Here is an 18,095-nt window from a genome sequence, read left to right on the forward strand (position 1 = left end):
GAATTACATAGTGTCTAAATGGGCTGTATGCAGTATATCTACCTTCAAATATTAAAAAAAGCTCTTAAATTATTATTATTATTAGAGTATCGAAAATAAAGCACCAAGAAGTTATGCTAATGACACCACTATACTGAACTGTAGAGATATGAACAGAAGGATTTATGTGACCACTAGAGGGAGTATTGAGTCACTCTTGTTACGACAACAATTTTTTACTTTTTTATTTATTTTTTTTTAATTACTGGAAATTTCAGGTGACCCCATTTGAATTCCAGGCAACTCCACATGGGGTCCCGACCCCAAGGTTGAAAAACACTGATATAATCCCTTCAATCTTCAATCTTTAATCTTCAGATAGAAATTTAACCAGATATCCACAGGTGATAATCGACAGTAAAGTCAAAACAATGGCCAAAAAAAAAAGAAATTAAAAGCTTTTCGAGTTCTGTTCTGGCAACAACATAATAATAAACAGCAATGATGGACTAGGACAGACAACAAACAAAACAGCAAAAGCCACAACTCAAACACAAAACGGATGAGTTTGGTGAAAATACTGAATATCTGTGTTGTATAACATTAGGATAAAAAGGACTGTGATTCAGAGAGTTAGGATTGTGTTTACCAAGTCAGAGAATATTTTGAAAGGGATCAAACCAGGACTAATCTTATTACAGACACTGATGCACATAAGAATATTGTTTTCAGTGTGATCTCTAATTCATCAAACACTGTTGAAGACCAGGGAAAACCCTGCACTGTGTTTTAGAGAAGAACTGGCAACTCCAAAAAGGTACGACATATATCCACCATCTCAAGAAAGTGGAAGGAAATCAAAAGAGACAAAACATAGATCTTCGTCTTGTAGACTTTTATAGCAAATTTAGCCAATGAGAACCAAGACGACAACCACAGGGAAATGTTCAACTCCTTCAACTCTAGGACGGGGCATCACTGAAAAGATGCATAACACTTAAAAACCTAAAGAAAATGAACAGCAGAAGGATGGTCATAGTCCTAATGAACACTGACACTAACATGAGTCTTCAAGTGCTTCAACTTAGAATAATGGACCTACTGTCATGGAACTTAATTTAATTGGCATAATTCCCTGTGCACATGAAAGAACCTTTCATAACAGTGGTACAAAACACATCGTATGAATTAACCCTAGATGTCATGGTCTTTTTTATTCTATACATATATTTTACGTTTTAGAATTTTACAAAATACATCTACTTTGACACAGATCACAAAGTCAGAGAGAAAAAAAAATATATAATGCAAATAGAGAGAAGAAAAACAGCTAAAATCAATATAAACTGGACAGCAAGAACTTGATGGTTGAGATGAATGCTATGATATGATTCAGTGTTTGTTTAAGCCATAGTTTTGCACTAATATTTAGATCTTTTAAATCAATTGTTTTTATTTCTGATAGCAGTGTTCCAGATCTGACAACCTGTAACTGAAAAAGACCACGTTTTGCATTTTGCTGGTTTGCAGTTTCCAGTTTCTGTTCTCCTTGAGTTTGCTCCTTCACTGTTACATCTTATAACACACTGTTGTCCACAAAGTTAGAATATTTTTGTTTTCAGACACATTCCTCTTTTTATTCCTATTTATACACAACATTAATCACCTTCACACAGGTATAATGATGACATACTGAGTCCCAGTTACACTTCATCTATCAAGAATAAGATATATTTTCAACATTTTCATTCCAACTTCATGACCAACAGTGTAATTGGACTGAATATTATTCATACAAAATTCTTTCACTCACTTCATGATGGGAATAGTGGCTACAACATATTTTTCTTACTGGTGAAAAGGGGCCCTATTACACTGTTCTAATAATACAATATTAACCCATAAAGACCCAGTGTTACTTTTGTAGTAGTTTCCACATCAAATTTTCTGTATTTTTAACCTTTCCTTAGGAATTTATTGCCATTTATTGAGATATTATGCTTTGTATTTTGCATTTCTAAATGAAAATGACCTATTTCCCTCTATTTCCCTATATTTAATTCACTGATCATGTAGATGTTCATAAAAGCTCAGATTAAATTTGAGGGTTATTATATCAGAAACAGAGAAAACTGACGAAAAAGTGATTTTTTTTTTCAGCAAAATATATCATTAACTGAACATAAACCAAGTGTCTACAACCTCTGTCATTTGTCAAACTGCATGGGTTTTACCGGTGAATCAATGTTGTAGAGGATGATGGTGTTTCCACGTTCACTACGGAGCCTCTGAACATCTAAATGGGTCATATCTGATGACCATGAAAAGATAAACTGCATTTTGCACTCATTATTTACATGCATTGATAGGATTAGTGGATCAACAGTATTAAACATTTTAGATCAGTAGATGATTTTGGTTGCCAGTGGCTGTTTGGGTCTTTATGGGTTAAAACAATACTTTATAATTGTATTTTTAAGCAAATTATTTTACAGATCCTCTGACTGAAAAGAGCCATCCAAGTCTGTATCACGTCTGAGAAAGTGTTACATGATATGGGTAAAAGGGGGACAGTGAAGAACAAGAGATGACAGCTGATGGTCAGAGGTCAATATTTACACAGTACCTGGACATTTACAGGACTTTAAAAAACTAGACTAGACGTTTACTTTTGCTATTACAAGGTTTTCCCTATTGTTAACATAGCTGAAGAAACAGAACAGCTCTGCTGACATTCCACTGTCACTCAGGAGGGAAAAGACATCCTGTTAACCCAAATAGAGTTTTTTTTTTTTTTTTTCTGGAAATAAACTTGGAAATTTGCAACTGCATTTTGGCTCCATCAGTGAGCAGATGTGGCTCGCAATCTATTGAGCTATCATCTAGATACTATAATAAACCAAGGCTAAAATTAAGATAAGAGTATTTGCTTTTTAGATTACTTGTTATTATTTGTTAATTGTGCAAAAATGTCTTGTTTTTAGTCAAATGACAGCAATAAAAAAGGCCTTCCACAAACCCTGGGGAAAACCCTGCTATTTTATCTCCTTAAAGTCAATAACTGTAGTTCAGCTGATACCAATAGTTTGTTACACCAGTGTTTCCCAACCACTGTGGCGTGGCACATTAGTGTGCCATGAGAAATCATCAGGTGTGCCGTTGAAAATTATCCAATTTCATCTGGTTGGTACTGTAAGCGAGCAGCGTGATATAGATACATACGACTGCATGATCCACTCTACAACAACAGTCTCCTGTTTCCCTTTGCAAAATAAAAGTGAAAGTGAATCAGCCCCGATGCGGTGTGCTCTGTTGATAAAACCCCCCTCACTAGTGATGTGCAGATCAGCGAATAACCCACGAACCCTGGGTATCGGGTTCGGGCAGGGGGGATGTACCTCCCATACTATTATACAACGGATCTCAGTCCGACGGTCTGTCCAAGGGGTTGCTGACAAACCCTCTCAGGTTTCTTATTCCAAATGCCCTGTGACAATGTCGCCTGTGCACCCCCAATGAGCGCCCCCCCCCCCGGCAAAAAGAGAGAGACCCAGAGCTGTTGAAGAAGATTCATGTGTGTCTTTCTTCAATTTCTGCAAGAATATCAGCTTTGTGTTCAACTAAACAGGCCCAGGTTTCACACTGAGTAAACGGAGACTTGATTTGCATTATATTTCAATAAATATCCGTTTTGTGACATTTTTGTTTGGTGGTGTGCCTTGTGATTTTTCTAATGTAAAATATGTGCCATGGCTCAAAAAGGTTGGGAAACACTGTGTTACACATCGAGTATGTAGAACTAACTGTTTTGCTTCTGAGACAAGTGTCACATGATAAGGATGAAAGGATGACTCTGAAGTGCAAGAGGCCCCAGCTGAGGGTCAGAGGTCAGCATTTAGATGGTAACTGGACGTTTACAGGACATCACTGCACTATAAATATAAAGACTGGAGGTGGGGAAGGAGGAGGGAGGATCTCAAACCAAACACTGCATGAGGCCTCAGAAAAGCCAGACTTCAGTGCCTCGGAATGAATAGATGGAGCACAAAGACGCCCGGCCTTTTTTCACCCTATGGCTTTTTTCCCCCTGAATTCATCTGAGATTGACTGGTGCAGGACAAAGCCTCGCAGCGCTCTGTGGGACGGATGGAGCGAGAAGAGGGCTGTTTGTGTACGAGGAGGGGAGCACCTAATACCCGTGGGAGTTCTCTGTGGAGCTGGAGGCCGGATTCAGACACTGTTACAGCTAATAGCGGGCCGGCGCAGCTTAAAGCCTGGCATCTGGCACTGAAAGCCAATTAAGATGTCATCTGCGATCCCACCGCCTCCACCTTCATGTGTGTGAACAAGCGTGGACATCCACACACAGAAATACTCTCACTGCCCCTTCTCTTACACTGTCCTGAGCAGCTGTTAACGTCCCCCCTGATCAAACGCTGCGGGTCGGGTTACGCATGGAGCCGCGCCGCTTCCGCACGCCTGCAGCTGGTGGCGTGGAGCTATGCCAGGTGGTTGTAATGGCTGAAGGCTGTCAGCTCCCAGTGACGCCCAACAACTGCAACAAACACATTCATTCACGCGTCCATCGCAAGCATGCATTAGCCAAAAACAACAGCAATAACAGTTGCTTTACTGCCTGGGCTCAAATGTCCTTTTAGGATTATTTTTATGATGGTGTACAGTGAATGGCCATGACATTCGAAAAAATAGAGCCGCAGTCCAACCCGTGACAATACAAGTCATAAATATTAGGTGCCTATAGTCTGAAACACAGCACCAGGTGTTTAAGGACACCTTCATGATCTTAAAACACACCGGATGTAGGAGTATGTTTCTGCTGTTCAGGGAGTCTGAATCAAACAGTAGTAACAGGTGATGATGTGAAGTAGCAGGGGATCATGGGAGTTAAAGCTTCACGATTTGATGACAGTTTTATTGTAGTTGTAATGTGAGTCTATTAAATGAAAATGCAGATTGATGATTATCATCTTCCATCTGAAACATCCAAACTTAACCCTTTCATGCATAGCGGTCACTACAGTGGACAGCTATTCTACAGCTGTTCTCTTATATATTCATGGGTTTTGTTGTTTTATTTGCATATCAGCCAACACAGTGGATGCTTATACACCATCTCATACATTGCAATTCATATAATTACTGTAACTTTGCTGTTCTACATAAACCTGATCTTCAGTAACATGTTTGAGTGGAAATTAATTTCTAGTTGTCATTAGACTGTACTTAGCAGTTTTCTTAAACAAAAAAATTTTTTTTGCACATTATCTCCATGGAGTGAGAAATAACTTATATTAGAATATGTTAAAATGTGAGAAAACATCAGATTAGCAGCATTAAAATTTTTTCATTTCATAGTTTTCACACAGTTTATCACTTTGTTATTGCATTTTAAATACGTTTCTTTGCTTTAAAATTAAACGCATGGTGTCCAGCTGAGTAGACATTTTTGTAACTCCATAAAAAATAGGTTCATTAAAAAAAAAAATCCCAAAAATCACATTGTTTTTTTTATGCCTAAAGAGGAACAAAAACACTCAGGAAATAAAAAATCTTGACTAAGGTTCTCATAATTCATGCATCAAAGGGTTAAACTCATGGATAAAATGTAAAAGGGGCATAAAAAATGGAAAATATCCCCATACATTCACTGGACCTTTAAATACAGACTTTTGAGACAATATACACACGGTTCCTACAGGTTTCTACAAGTTAAATTTAAGACTTTTTAAGGCCCTTTTAGAACTACTTAGAACAGAATTTAATGCCCATTTCACAGCCGATTCCACGACCATAAAAGGTCAGCTTTTTCGGTGACTAACAGCTAACTAATTAACTGTGATTGTTTCTGCAAAGTTAGTGATAATTGGTTCCTAATTTCAATATAAATTGCCAGGTTGGAACGGGTGGAATTGAGTCGACTAATGTTACTTTCTTTGTGCTTTGAAAATTTAACAGACACATTTAAACACAATACAACCAACAAGTTTATGGCAACATAACTTAAGACTTACCATATCAAATTTAATACCTTTTAAAGACTTTTCTAAGGTATTAAATGCAGATTTGTAAATTCAAGACTTTTAAGACTTTTTAAGACCGTGCGGGAAACCTGTGTATGGTGATTACACAGGTTGACCTTACAATTTGATTGAGATTCATAAAAAGGCCACAAGGGTTAGGTAACATTAACCCTTTCATGCATAGTGGTCACTACAGTGGACAGTTATTCTACAGCTGTTCTATTGTATATTCATGGGTTTTGTTGTTTTAGTTCCATATCAGCCGACACAGTGGACACTTATGTATCATCTCATACACTGTAATTCATACCATTACTGTAACTTTACTGTTCTTGATAAACCTGATCTAGAGTAACATGTTTAAGTGTAAATCAATTACTTTTATTGTTATTAGTCTGTAATTAACAGTTTTTTTAAACAAAAGTTGTTGTTTTTTTTTTCGCATTATATCTCCATGAATTGAGTAATGACTGGTATCAGAGTGCTAAAATGTGAGAAAACACTAGATTAGCAGCATTAAAAATGTCTGGTCAAGGTTCATACTGTCTTCCACATATAATTACACTGGGTTACAAAAAAATGTTTTTTGCAAGTTGTCTAGGTTTTTTTCAACTGAATTAGGACCATTTTGCACTGCTAAATCCAAAAATGACTGTTTTTCTCAATCAGGTCCGGTTTTTTTGCTAATTTGATTTTGAAAAATTTGATCTTCTCACAAAATTGATTACATTTTTGTGACTTTATAAGTTGATTTTTTATGTAGTTCTCACCCAAAATAGGTTTTAAGAGAAAAAAAATCATTTGATCACTTGATTCCTGTTAGGTACAATGGTGCATTCACCGCAGATGTAGCAGAATACGTCAGGCTTATTTTTGCAAGATCTTCTAGTCAAAGCCATTTCATTCACCTGTAATATTAAAAATAACATTAATCATAAATTGGCAAAAGTAAAATCTTCAGAACTCGTTTATTGCAAGAAATATGAAAGAATTTTGTATCATATGATGTGAAAATGCCCATAAATGTAAGCAAAAATGTTAAAAAGCCAATATGTAGCATAGTTCAGAAAGTTGACCTGATTGAGCAAAATTAATGTGATTTTTGGATTCAGCACACCAAAATTATCCTAAATCAGCTCAAAAACCTTAAACAATAAATTTGTTGTTGACCAGTGTTATTGGAGGTAATTCATTTATCAGACAAACTAGTAAAGCAAGTAAACAAACAACTAACCCTGTCTGAGAAATGAATTACCTACAATAAGCATTAAAAATGTTTTTATTTCATAGTTTTCCCACAATATATCAGTAAATACATGTTTATTTGCTTCAAAAATTAAACGCATGGTATCCAGCTGAGCGGACATTTTTGCGGCTCCATGAAAAATAGGTTCAGAAGAAAATTTTCTTTAGGCATGTTTTTTTCATGCTTAAAGAGGAATAAAAACACTCAGGGAAAAAAAAAAAATCTTGATTAAGGGTCTCATAATTCATGCATGAAAGGGTTAAAGACACTTAGAATCAACACAGTTTTGACCCATTCATCCCAATAGAAACAGCAAATGTGATTTACAGATTTTGACTGATTCTTTTGCCTCATGAAAGTCAAAACACACGTCCTTTAAACATTCTGACATTAAAATGGCATTTCTAAAAGACACAGAGAATAATTGACCATTTGAGTTGAGTTTCTGTCTCAGTAATGAACTCTAGTGATACAACTCACATTTGGAAACGGATGATAACAATGAAAATAGTGTTAGTTACTGGTTTAACATGTGGGATTATCATTATTATTTTATTTAGGCCTCATTAATCTACTTTCATCCATGAAAATAATACTGTCAACAGATAGCAGCATCTTTTGAAATAGAGAATTGTTGGTTATGTGTAGTACTGGCCCATATCCTACATAAACTGGTTTTAAATTTCCTGTACATTAAGAATTTACCACCACACTGTCACAAAGCCAAAACAGCAGCTGTGACACTTTAATATGCAACGAATTATGTGGTATAATACAATTCACCACAAGAAGTGCGACAGACTGTTGTGTAATAAGAGGAGACGCATTCACTGTACCCTTCGTAAAATTGGTGTTTAACTTTCTAACACAACAAATAACTTAACAACCTTCACCCTTTTCATAGACATTTCATTAAGAGTTAATGAAGCTTGAGAAACATGTGCTTAGGATGTGGTTAGAACAGTCACAGCTATATATCAGGTCAAAGGATGAATCAAATGTAACCCAAACTCTACCCATATCCCTTAAATGAGTCGCCAGTGAATTTATTTTACAAGGATAATTACCCACATCTTACTTTTCTGTGACTTTACATTGGATTCTGCGCAATAAAAACCAAGTGTTGTATCATTTTGTGGCACTGAGCAAACCATACAGTAAAAACAAGCCATAACGCAACATATACCATGAAATATTCAGAATTATATAATAATAATAATAAAGTTTTGATAGCATGTCAGTACACAGGTCAAAAACATGCAGATCATAAGCATCACTGATGTTAGATATTTTTACAGACAGAACAAATCATAACTGTCTTTCTTTGTGTTTTTAATCTGTTCTCTTCTTAGTAATTAGTGCGGGTTAATAGTGACTGAATTACACTTGTGATTGCCGTGCATTTACTTGTGATGTTTAATAGTTTATAAGACTCTGGGGCTTTACAGAAGAAGAGAACAGACGGTTTTGATTCATGTGTCCATGTTTTGTCTGTGCTTCCACTTCAGTACAGTGGAGCTAAATGAAGTTTGATTTGTGGTGCGATCAGATGTCTGTCACATGAGAGCCCGACGCTAAAGGAAAGGACATTTGTAAAACAGAAGAGGGTAACAGCTGATATTAGCCAAAAATATGAACATCCAAAAAGCCATCGGCCAGATTTGATATAAAGCGACTGCTTGTGTTGTTAGTTTGTTATTATGTTGTAGAGTTGCAACCAATTAATCGACTCAAAATGATCCAAAAAAAAATCATTCAACCACAATTCTCCTGAATCAAAGCTTTGTTTCTTTCATTTCTCTGCCATTAAACATTGGTTCCACTGTTAAGTTTCACACGGACGCTTATTGTGATGCACAAATAAGCTTCAATTCAGGAAAACTGCAATAGAATATCTCCCTTCAATCAATTCAAGTCGATAAATCAAATCGGGACTTTTTGCATTGACGTCAAGCACCTAATCGATTAATCGGTTGCAGCTCTATTATGTTGTAAATAAAAGATCAGTCCCTCTTACCTTTTTAATTTCTTTTCTTTCTTTTTCCATTTTGATGTATGCACAGTATATTTGAAAATCATTTTGGGTTCTGAGGCAAATACAAATATAGTGTATGCACAATATATGCTGTACTTGATGCACATCAGATGGAAATGTTTGCAGACTCCAGCTGTCAATAAAAATGGATTGGAAGAAGGATTTGTAGTGCTCTCAGCAGTAAAAAAAAAAAAATAACAACAACAAATAAATCTATTTCCTGTTGCTTGGGATAATCCACAGACCTCCCTTTCAACAGTTTTTAGAGGTTCTACTTTCTACCAAAGAAATAGTCCCAATAAAATCTGTTGACAGCAGAGTCTGAGGATTATCCACAGTCATTTTTTTCGGTAGCGACACCATACTGTTGAGTGTTTTCAAGGCGGCGAGCACAGCAAACAACATTTAAACCGATAAAGGAGGAAGATTTAGAGTAAGATATTGTAAAAAAAATAATAAGACCAACAGTAACAACATTATACCAGTAGAGAAAACCTCTTAAAGAATAGGTTTGCAATTTTTCAAGACTGTCTTAAAACAATATTCAGGTCCACATATATACTCTGAAATGGATTTTAGTCGCTATAATCAGTCCTGTTCATGCTGCTTTAAAGCATCTCCTTCTTATCGTACTTTAGGGAAAATAATGACCTTCATTGTGTGCAAAAATGTGTTTTCATGGTGCAACACGCTAGCAGTGTGAACAAGACAAATCTAACAGGAATCTTCATAAGTTACAGTTTTTCTAATATAAAATCCTGCTTTTTTGTTTTGTTAGACATTATTTCTTTACTGATCTCCTTTGTAGAGAGTAGAGAAATAAAGTCTGAAATATCGTCTCTGGTTGAATTACGTGCCTTAAATTATGTTTATATGTACTTTGGACCATAATGTTGCAGAGTAAATGGTTTGTTGATTCACTCATTCAAGTCCATTATGAATGGTCCTTTTAACGGTATTTACTTACACGAGGAATGATTACAAAGACCAGAAACATTTCAGTGTCGTCATCGGCAGATCAACGTAAGACTTGTGAACATCTGCTATAAACTTTGCTGCTAAGAACAATTTTGGCGACCTCCACACTGCAATCACCAGTGGAAAATCCAGATTTAATGCTCAGATCAGATTTTACATTTGTCTGTTTGCATTAGGTTTTGTTGCCAATGTCAGATTCCAAAAAAAGAATAATAAAGACGTCTCACACACACAGCATGCCGCCTTACAGAAGAAAATATAGAGGTCGCCAGTGTCAGTTTTTATGGTTTCATTTATGAGTTGATGTGCAGTGGAAGGCAGTGAATTCATGAAGAAATGATAATCTGTCAAATATAAGGTCTAAGGGGTCACTCTCTCACCGACTACCTCCATCAATATCAATCTACAGTGTTATAAAAATCACACCCATTCCACATGAAAGTGTCCATTATGAGAAGTGAAAAGCTCAAAAAAAACAAATGAGTCACATATGAGGAAAAATGCTTCAGATTTAAGCCACTGTTATGACCTTATTAGGGGTGTAAGAAAATATCGGTTCAGCAATATATCGCGATATTTCATTTCACAATACTGTATTGATATTCAAAAGTAATGTATCGATATTTTTAGGTATTTATTCAAATGCAATATTGTGGAGGTTCAGTTTTCCTTTTTTGTTTTTCTTTTTTGTTTATATTTTATTTATTTTTATTTAACACTCTTCTATTAAATAATGTTAGTTTTTTTGTTGGGATTGCACAAAAATAATGCTATTATGTTAGTTACAAACTTACAGAATATGAACATTTGAACTTAAACTGTAATGTCTGTAAAACATAATTTAAGCTTCAACACAGGACCATTCTGTGATATAGCATTAGATCCTGTTCTGATCAAATAAAAATGTGTTTAGTATTTATGCATATTTCTAGTGTAATTCAATTCTTCAAAGAAATAACCATTTAAAAAAAGAAATAAACAAAATATTGCCTTTTTAACAGTATCATGATATATCATACCGTAATCCTACTATTGTGATTTGTATCGTATCGCCAGATTCTTGCCAATACACACCCCTAGACCTTATCTTGAATTAGTGATAATTACATGGCCAAACAGCAGGACATCAACATGTATAGATGATGCTTTTCACCTTATGTGGCTTCAACGCCCTCAGTGTTTCAGCTTGGAAGAAAAGCTGGCAGCCTCTGTGTTTCTTCTAAAAGAGGTGGGAGAAATGAAGAAAAAGCTGGGGGCTACAGTGTCCCCGAATACAACATCCTCAACTATGCAAAGGGGCCCAGAAACCACTTGTTAGAGACAAGGTGTTTTGTGCCAAATTTCCAACAACCAACAAGGAGGCGAAGCGAGCACAGAGAGGGCTCCTGAGGCTTTGTAGTAGACGCCCTATTCATTGAAAGACTGAGGACACTTGGCACAAACCTCCATATCAGAGGGCGCCACACACACACACACACACACACACTCGCAAACTTAGGCTTAACACTCCCTTCTGAGGTCATTTAATTAGAGAACAAAAGGCTGAATTACTATGGCCACACAGCAGGCCTCCTTTCACTCCACATTTCCGTCACTTTCCTCCCCTCAAGCCTTCTCTGTGCATTAAAAGCTAATTATGAACCGTGAAGCCAACACGGGTCTTAAACATTGTGACAACTACAAGCCTATTACTCTGAGTTGCATTCAAAGTGAGAGACAGGAGGAAGACAGAGCACTGGTAGTTGAACATATTTACTGAAGCAATTTTGCGGCCGATTAGACGCAACCATTTCAAATCATCATTCATATTCGCCGCCAAATCTGCAAAATGTGACAGCCAGTCATGTATTATTGCTATCACGTCAGATCTGATGGGATAATAAAAGTGGGGGAGAGAAGATGATCCTTTCTCCAAGCAGCTCATAAATCCATCATCGGTCCTATCGAGCAGTAGGAGCTCTCTCCCTCTCTCGGCTTCCCCTGAGAGGGTTAGCCCCTCGAACCGAAACCTTGGGCTGGGTGGGAAATAGAGATTGGCTATCAACGGCAGACTGAGGTGTACGGCTTGTATGGTTCTGCTTGGATGCCACTGGATTGCAAAATCAATGAAGGATGACAGGGAGGAGATCTAGGTTGCTGCTGTATAAAAATCGAGTTAGTCTGCTGCCGCTGTTTCTCCTCCTTCCCTCTATATGGACTTGAATACACGCTGCTGTTTTGCAGTGCCAGGTTTCCAGGGGGACAGTTATGTCACCACTGCAGCACTCACACACTCACAATCATTTTGGATAAACTGCACCTCTGAATTTCTAATTATACTAATACAGTCTTTGGATGAGTTTGGAAGGGAGTGGATTATCAGAGGAAACAGGCCTGACTAAAAACAGAGCAGAACCTGCTTTACCATTGTAACTGGGGGGATTTCAGGGAATAGGAAGCAAAATGTGAAAGGACTGAGTTGTGTATAAATGCTGCCGGCAGCTGCTGAATGCTCAAGGGAGAAAGATAAATGAGAACAGGTTTTAATTAGAGATTGACTGATAGTGGCATTTAACAGCAGATGACAATAGTTTTATAGCAGGAAAATGCTGTTAGTTGATTAGTCAGTTGATATAACCATCACCCCCCCCCAAAAAAAAAACCCACCACCATCAGAAATGCTCTTTGAATTAGATATACAGGTAGATAAGTATGTAATCAATTATTTTCCCTAAAGTCAACATGTAACATTAGCCACCATCACTGCTTCACCACTCTAGGGGGGAAATCTTATTATGCCAAGACCAAGCTAATACTGAATTAAAACAACAATCGCAAAAAAAAAAAAAAAAAAAAACGCAGGAATTTCAGATGACAACTTTTAGTTTCAAACGTAACATGAATATATGTTTTTTTATGAAGTCAACATTGCGTGGTTGCAGAGATTCAATTTTTAAGCATATTTCAATCCACTTACCATGCCGAGTCATTCCATCGCTAAATATAACATGAATCTACTTGTGGGCAAAACTATCTGATAAATGACGGCACCTGAAAAATCCTTCCAGTTTTGATGACAGTCACATCATCCTCCCTGACAGCCAACCGCTTTGCCCCCTAAACAAAACATAGCTCTCCATAACACCTAATAACTGATCTGTCACCTATTTACCTAAGCAAAACATACAGCTACTGTGGGTCTCGCGGGAAAACTCGGGAAAACCTCATCTTCTGGGTCATCAAAAAAGATCTACCTACGGCAAAATGGGAATAGAAAAGAAACAATATTTTCTCAATTCCAATTTTCTGTTTTTGTTTTTCGATTTTATTACGAATAACAGGATACAAGCTGTTATCCATTTACCGATTTTAAAATGACAAATGGAATACAAGTTGTCTTCCATTTTTCATTTATTAATAACAAAACGAAAATCAAATGGCTGCGATGTACACGGACCATCGCTCTTGGAGTGGATGTACACAGAATCTGAAATTCAGCACTAAAGCTGATATTGATGGTTAAGTTAACAATTGGTCTAGTAGCAAATCCAGATAAAAAAAAAATTGTTTATTTATTTGTTTACTTTGTTTTGATGTTATGTTTGCCATGGTTAGCACCAAAGATACTTCAAACTAAAGGTGAAATAGTCCATTGTGGCCAGTTTATCTTCCATCATGTTTATCACTGTGATCCAATCTTATCAGTGCTGAAAGTTCTGCTTAAGTTTATGACGGTTAGTACTGTGGTGCAGAAAAGGGGATTTCTTTGTCCTGATGCCAGAGATTAGTGATGTGTTTGGTGACTTTTAGAGAATAAGTTTAAAAATACAAGTGTGTTCAGTCCAAGGTTCAGCTACATTCAGACTGTGTTGTAAGTCACAACACCTCAAAATATCACTGTCTCGCTAATGATCTTTTAGTTAATGTTAGATGTTATCGGATGGCATCATAATTTTCTAGTCTATGGATAAGCTGTCATAGATCATCACAGAGGTCATCTGGTTACCACAGAACCAACGGTTTTCACAAAACAGTTCCTTATTCGGTAAATTGAGCCAGTTTTCCCGTAACAATCCCTTCAAACTGATCAGTCTCTGCTCATAGAACCCACGCCTGTGATGTGCTTCCACCTACAGATCGGAAACATGTGTCTTTAGTCAGAAAATCATTGCCAGCTATTAGCATGCTAAGCACAAGCTGCTTGAACTCACAGATCCTTCAATGATCTTGAATTACATTAACTTCTGAGACACTGTTAACATAATACAGGATTCATTGTAACACTTACAAAAGCACACGACAGCATATTGAAGTGGACGTGAATCAGAACTGGATGACACTTGACACTTCATGCTGATGCCATATGACAGAGCTGTCGGTTCATCAGACAGGCGATCTTTTGTACAACAACAACAGATAAACATGAGTCACTGCCATGAGTGAATGTCATCTTATTCACAGAACAGCTTGGTGTTGGTCAAAAAGGCCAATATTGACTGATACCAGTGTTTGACCAGTAGATCTGTGCCTCCCTAGAGCCAAGTTCTGCATTTATAGACAGTTTGTAAAACATCCATCAGCACAGTGTAACGGGTCTACCTCTACTTTTAATAACCACAATTAATCAATATCGAAGTGCTTTTCCCTTTAGAGTCATTATGAATGAAAGACAAACAACGGTTCACAATAACATCAAGAATGTATTGGGTTGTGTTTGGAAATGAGCAGTTTATCAGAGGGACCAGGCCTGACTAAAAACAGAGCAGAACCTACTTTGCTATCGTTATTTAAGCGATGACAGGGAATATGAAACAAGCTGTGAGGAATCTGTTGTGGTGCTTTTCAACAGCGACGGCAGCTGCTGAACGCTGAAAAGGAGACAGATAAACGAGAGCGTTTCCATTAAGTGATGTGAAGGTGTTGAGAACACCTTCAAAGTTTTCACAAGAAGTCAGAAAGGCAGACAACACAAAGACAATCACACTGCCTTCAACTTTTCACCTCAAGCAGCACTTTCATGCTATATGCAGTAATCCAAAGATCTTTTTTTTCCCACTGAAGCTCAGAGACACATTTAAGTATAAGTGCAATTGTCTTGGTGGGGTTTTTGAGAGGAGTGAACTGCTAAAGCTGAGGCATTTTTCCCACTGGCTTTGACACACAAGTGCGACATTGACGCCTCATGAAAGGTCTCATTCACAGCTCTGTCCTCCACCGTACAGCTGGGAGAGAGAGGCAGTGACGAAGAGGAGGAGGACGAGGGCCAGGTCTGAGAAAGATGGACTCGGACACTCTTACAAAAAAGGCCAGACATCTGATCCAGGGTCCTTATATCCGTGACAGGGTTCACTTTTTAGTACTACAATAAAGTGAAGCTCTGTCACTTTGAAAAGATGTGCACTTCTTCACTGACAAGGTTTGGAACATGCTTTATGCATACTGATTAGGGCTGCACAATATTGGCAAAACTTGAGATATGGGTTTACAGAAGGGCTGCACGATTCTGGCAAAAATGTCAGTCACAATGTTTTTGCTTAGAATTGAGATCATTATTCTCTGGCACGATTTTTTTCACAAAATGTTTATTGCACTACTGTCAAGGAAAATGGGTTCTTTCACCTGTGATTCATGTCTTTCATATTACACCGCAAGTAGTCCGGTCACTTATGGTCCTGGTTGCTAAGCGACGTCAGCTGATCTGTGAAAGTTTGCAGCGCAAAGAAACTTCCCAACCGGCACAATGAAATTTTAATATAAAATTTTTGGAGAGGGTGAGACTAGGGCTGTGCAATTAATCGAAATTCAATTACAATTTTGATTATTACACTCAACGATTACAGAAATTATGTAATCGAGAAAAAAAGATTATTAATTTTGAGTTGTTTTAATTCATGCGCACGCTGCCACCTAGCCAGCAGCTCCACCCCACCAGCACCTAGCGGTCTTGAAAAATGGCGGGAGAATCACAGCAGAAGCGCTTGGTAAACAAAAAAGGCAAGTCAAATTCAACTGTATGGAATCACTTTGGGTTTGATGAAGAAGACGGAGAGCAAAAACACATCACGTACATAAAGTGTTTCGTAGTTGCGTCTGCACCGACCGGTAACACAACAAACCTTTGTAACCATCTAAAGTTTAACCACCGCGACCTTTATGATAATCTTATGAAAAACCAAAACACAAAAAAACCCCAACTCTGTCTACAACTTCGTCCGCAATGCAATCTTCAATCTCCGAATCTCTTTACGCTGCAACTCCCTACTCATCAACATCGGAGACACCAAAAGATAACAGAATCCATTGGCCATTACCTGGTTAAAGGTATGTGTTTCATTAACACCACTGACAACTGGGGCTTCAGACAAATGTTGAATACACTGGACAAACGCTATGTTTTGCCTTCAAGACATCATTTTACATAAGCTGCTACTACACTGAACATAGTTGAATTTATAATTTGCACTTTATGTGAGATTTTTTTTTATTGCTACAGTTCTATGACAAGTCTATAGCAGTTTAATTACAGTACACAATTTATTTACAAAAGAAAACATACTTGAAGTTACAGTACACTTATTTGCATTCAAAGATTTTTTTTGTTTCATACAAAAGTGAACATACTTTGTTTTAGTGTTTAAAAGCTTTATTTATGTTTAAAGAGTATATTTTAGTTTGTTTTGCAAGGAAATAAAAATATTAACTTTAAGGTTAACAAATAATCGTTTTTAATAATCGGGATTTCAATTATTGCTAAAATAATCAAGGTTAACAAATAATCGTTTTTAATAATCGGGATTTCAATTATTGCTAAAATAATCAGGATTAATTGTTTTTTTCTATAATCGAGCAGCCCTAGGTGAGACTTTTGAGTCTTGGTTAAAGGCTGAGTTATCCTCACCGGCAAAGGAAAGAAAAGGAGAAGAAGAACAGCGCAGAAGTCAGAGAACTGAAAGTGAAAAAACACTTGGATTTGGACGACAGAAAGGAAGATCGACATGAGATTAACACCGCCGAATGTGAACCTTAATTGAGCACGAGTTCAGGTGGGTGACTCACCACTATTACTAGGGTTCTCACCCATTTCACTCTTTACCGCAGACGTTCCTTTACTGTAATTCAGTCTTTCTTCACTCAACTGCAGCCGACAGCAGCAGGCTCATGTGTTGTAAAGGCGCTTTACCATTGGTTGAGGGAGGAGGCAGCGGCGGTTCTGCATTTGTGGGCATTTGTTTGTAATGCAGCCCATGAAATAAAATGCCTAAGAATCATCTGTGTTAAGAAATGAGATTGCCTACATGTGTGAATTGAGATTGCGGTCTTTTAACGATTAATTGTGCAGCCATAATGTACAGCATTGCAATAACGATAATATTGCGATATTAGTCATTCACCTAAAGAAATACCAATTTCCTCTACTGAGAAAAAATGTTCCTTAATTTTAAAATGAGCCAATTGTTTGTATGCTGACTCAATTATTTATAATTTAGGACAAAATACTGTACAACTAGGGCTGCACGATTTTGGCAAAAAATAAAATCACGATTTTTTCCCCTACAAACCAAATTTTCGATTTTTGGGTAAAACTACAAAAGACAACAGAAGTCAGCATGTTGTTTTCGTGAGCAGCCCACAGTGCAAGGCACTGCTCTGACCTCAAATCTGTGTTGGTATCACATGATGAACCCCCAGAAGTTTTTTTTTTTTCATTAAATCTATATTGAATGAAGTAGAGTATACAAACAATGTATACAACAAGAAAATAACATAAGTTTGCCAGGGGGAATACACTACAATAAAATGTCATCAGAGCAAATACTGATGGTTTTTTATAGCCTTT

General features: G+C 37.1%; 1 protein-coding gene across 2 annotated transcripts in view; it reads right to left on the minus strand.

Moving 5' to 3' along the window:
- Positions 1-18,095, minus strand: part of hs2st1a (heparan sulfate 2-O-sulfotransferase 1a) — an 88,463-nt gene that overhangs the window by 20,807 nt on the left and 49,561 nt on the right. The window lies entirely within an intron of this gene.

Source organism: Sphaeramia orbicularis, chromosome 17 (genome assembly GCF_902148855.1).
Source record: "Sphaeramia orbicularis chromosome 17, fSphaOr1.1, whole genome shotgun sequence".
Taxonomy (NCBI): Eukaryota; Metazoa; Chordata; class Actinopteri; order Kurtiformes; family Apogonidae; genus Sphaeramia; species Sphaeramia orbicularis.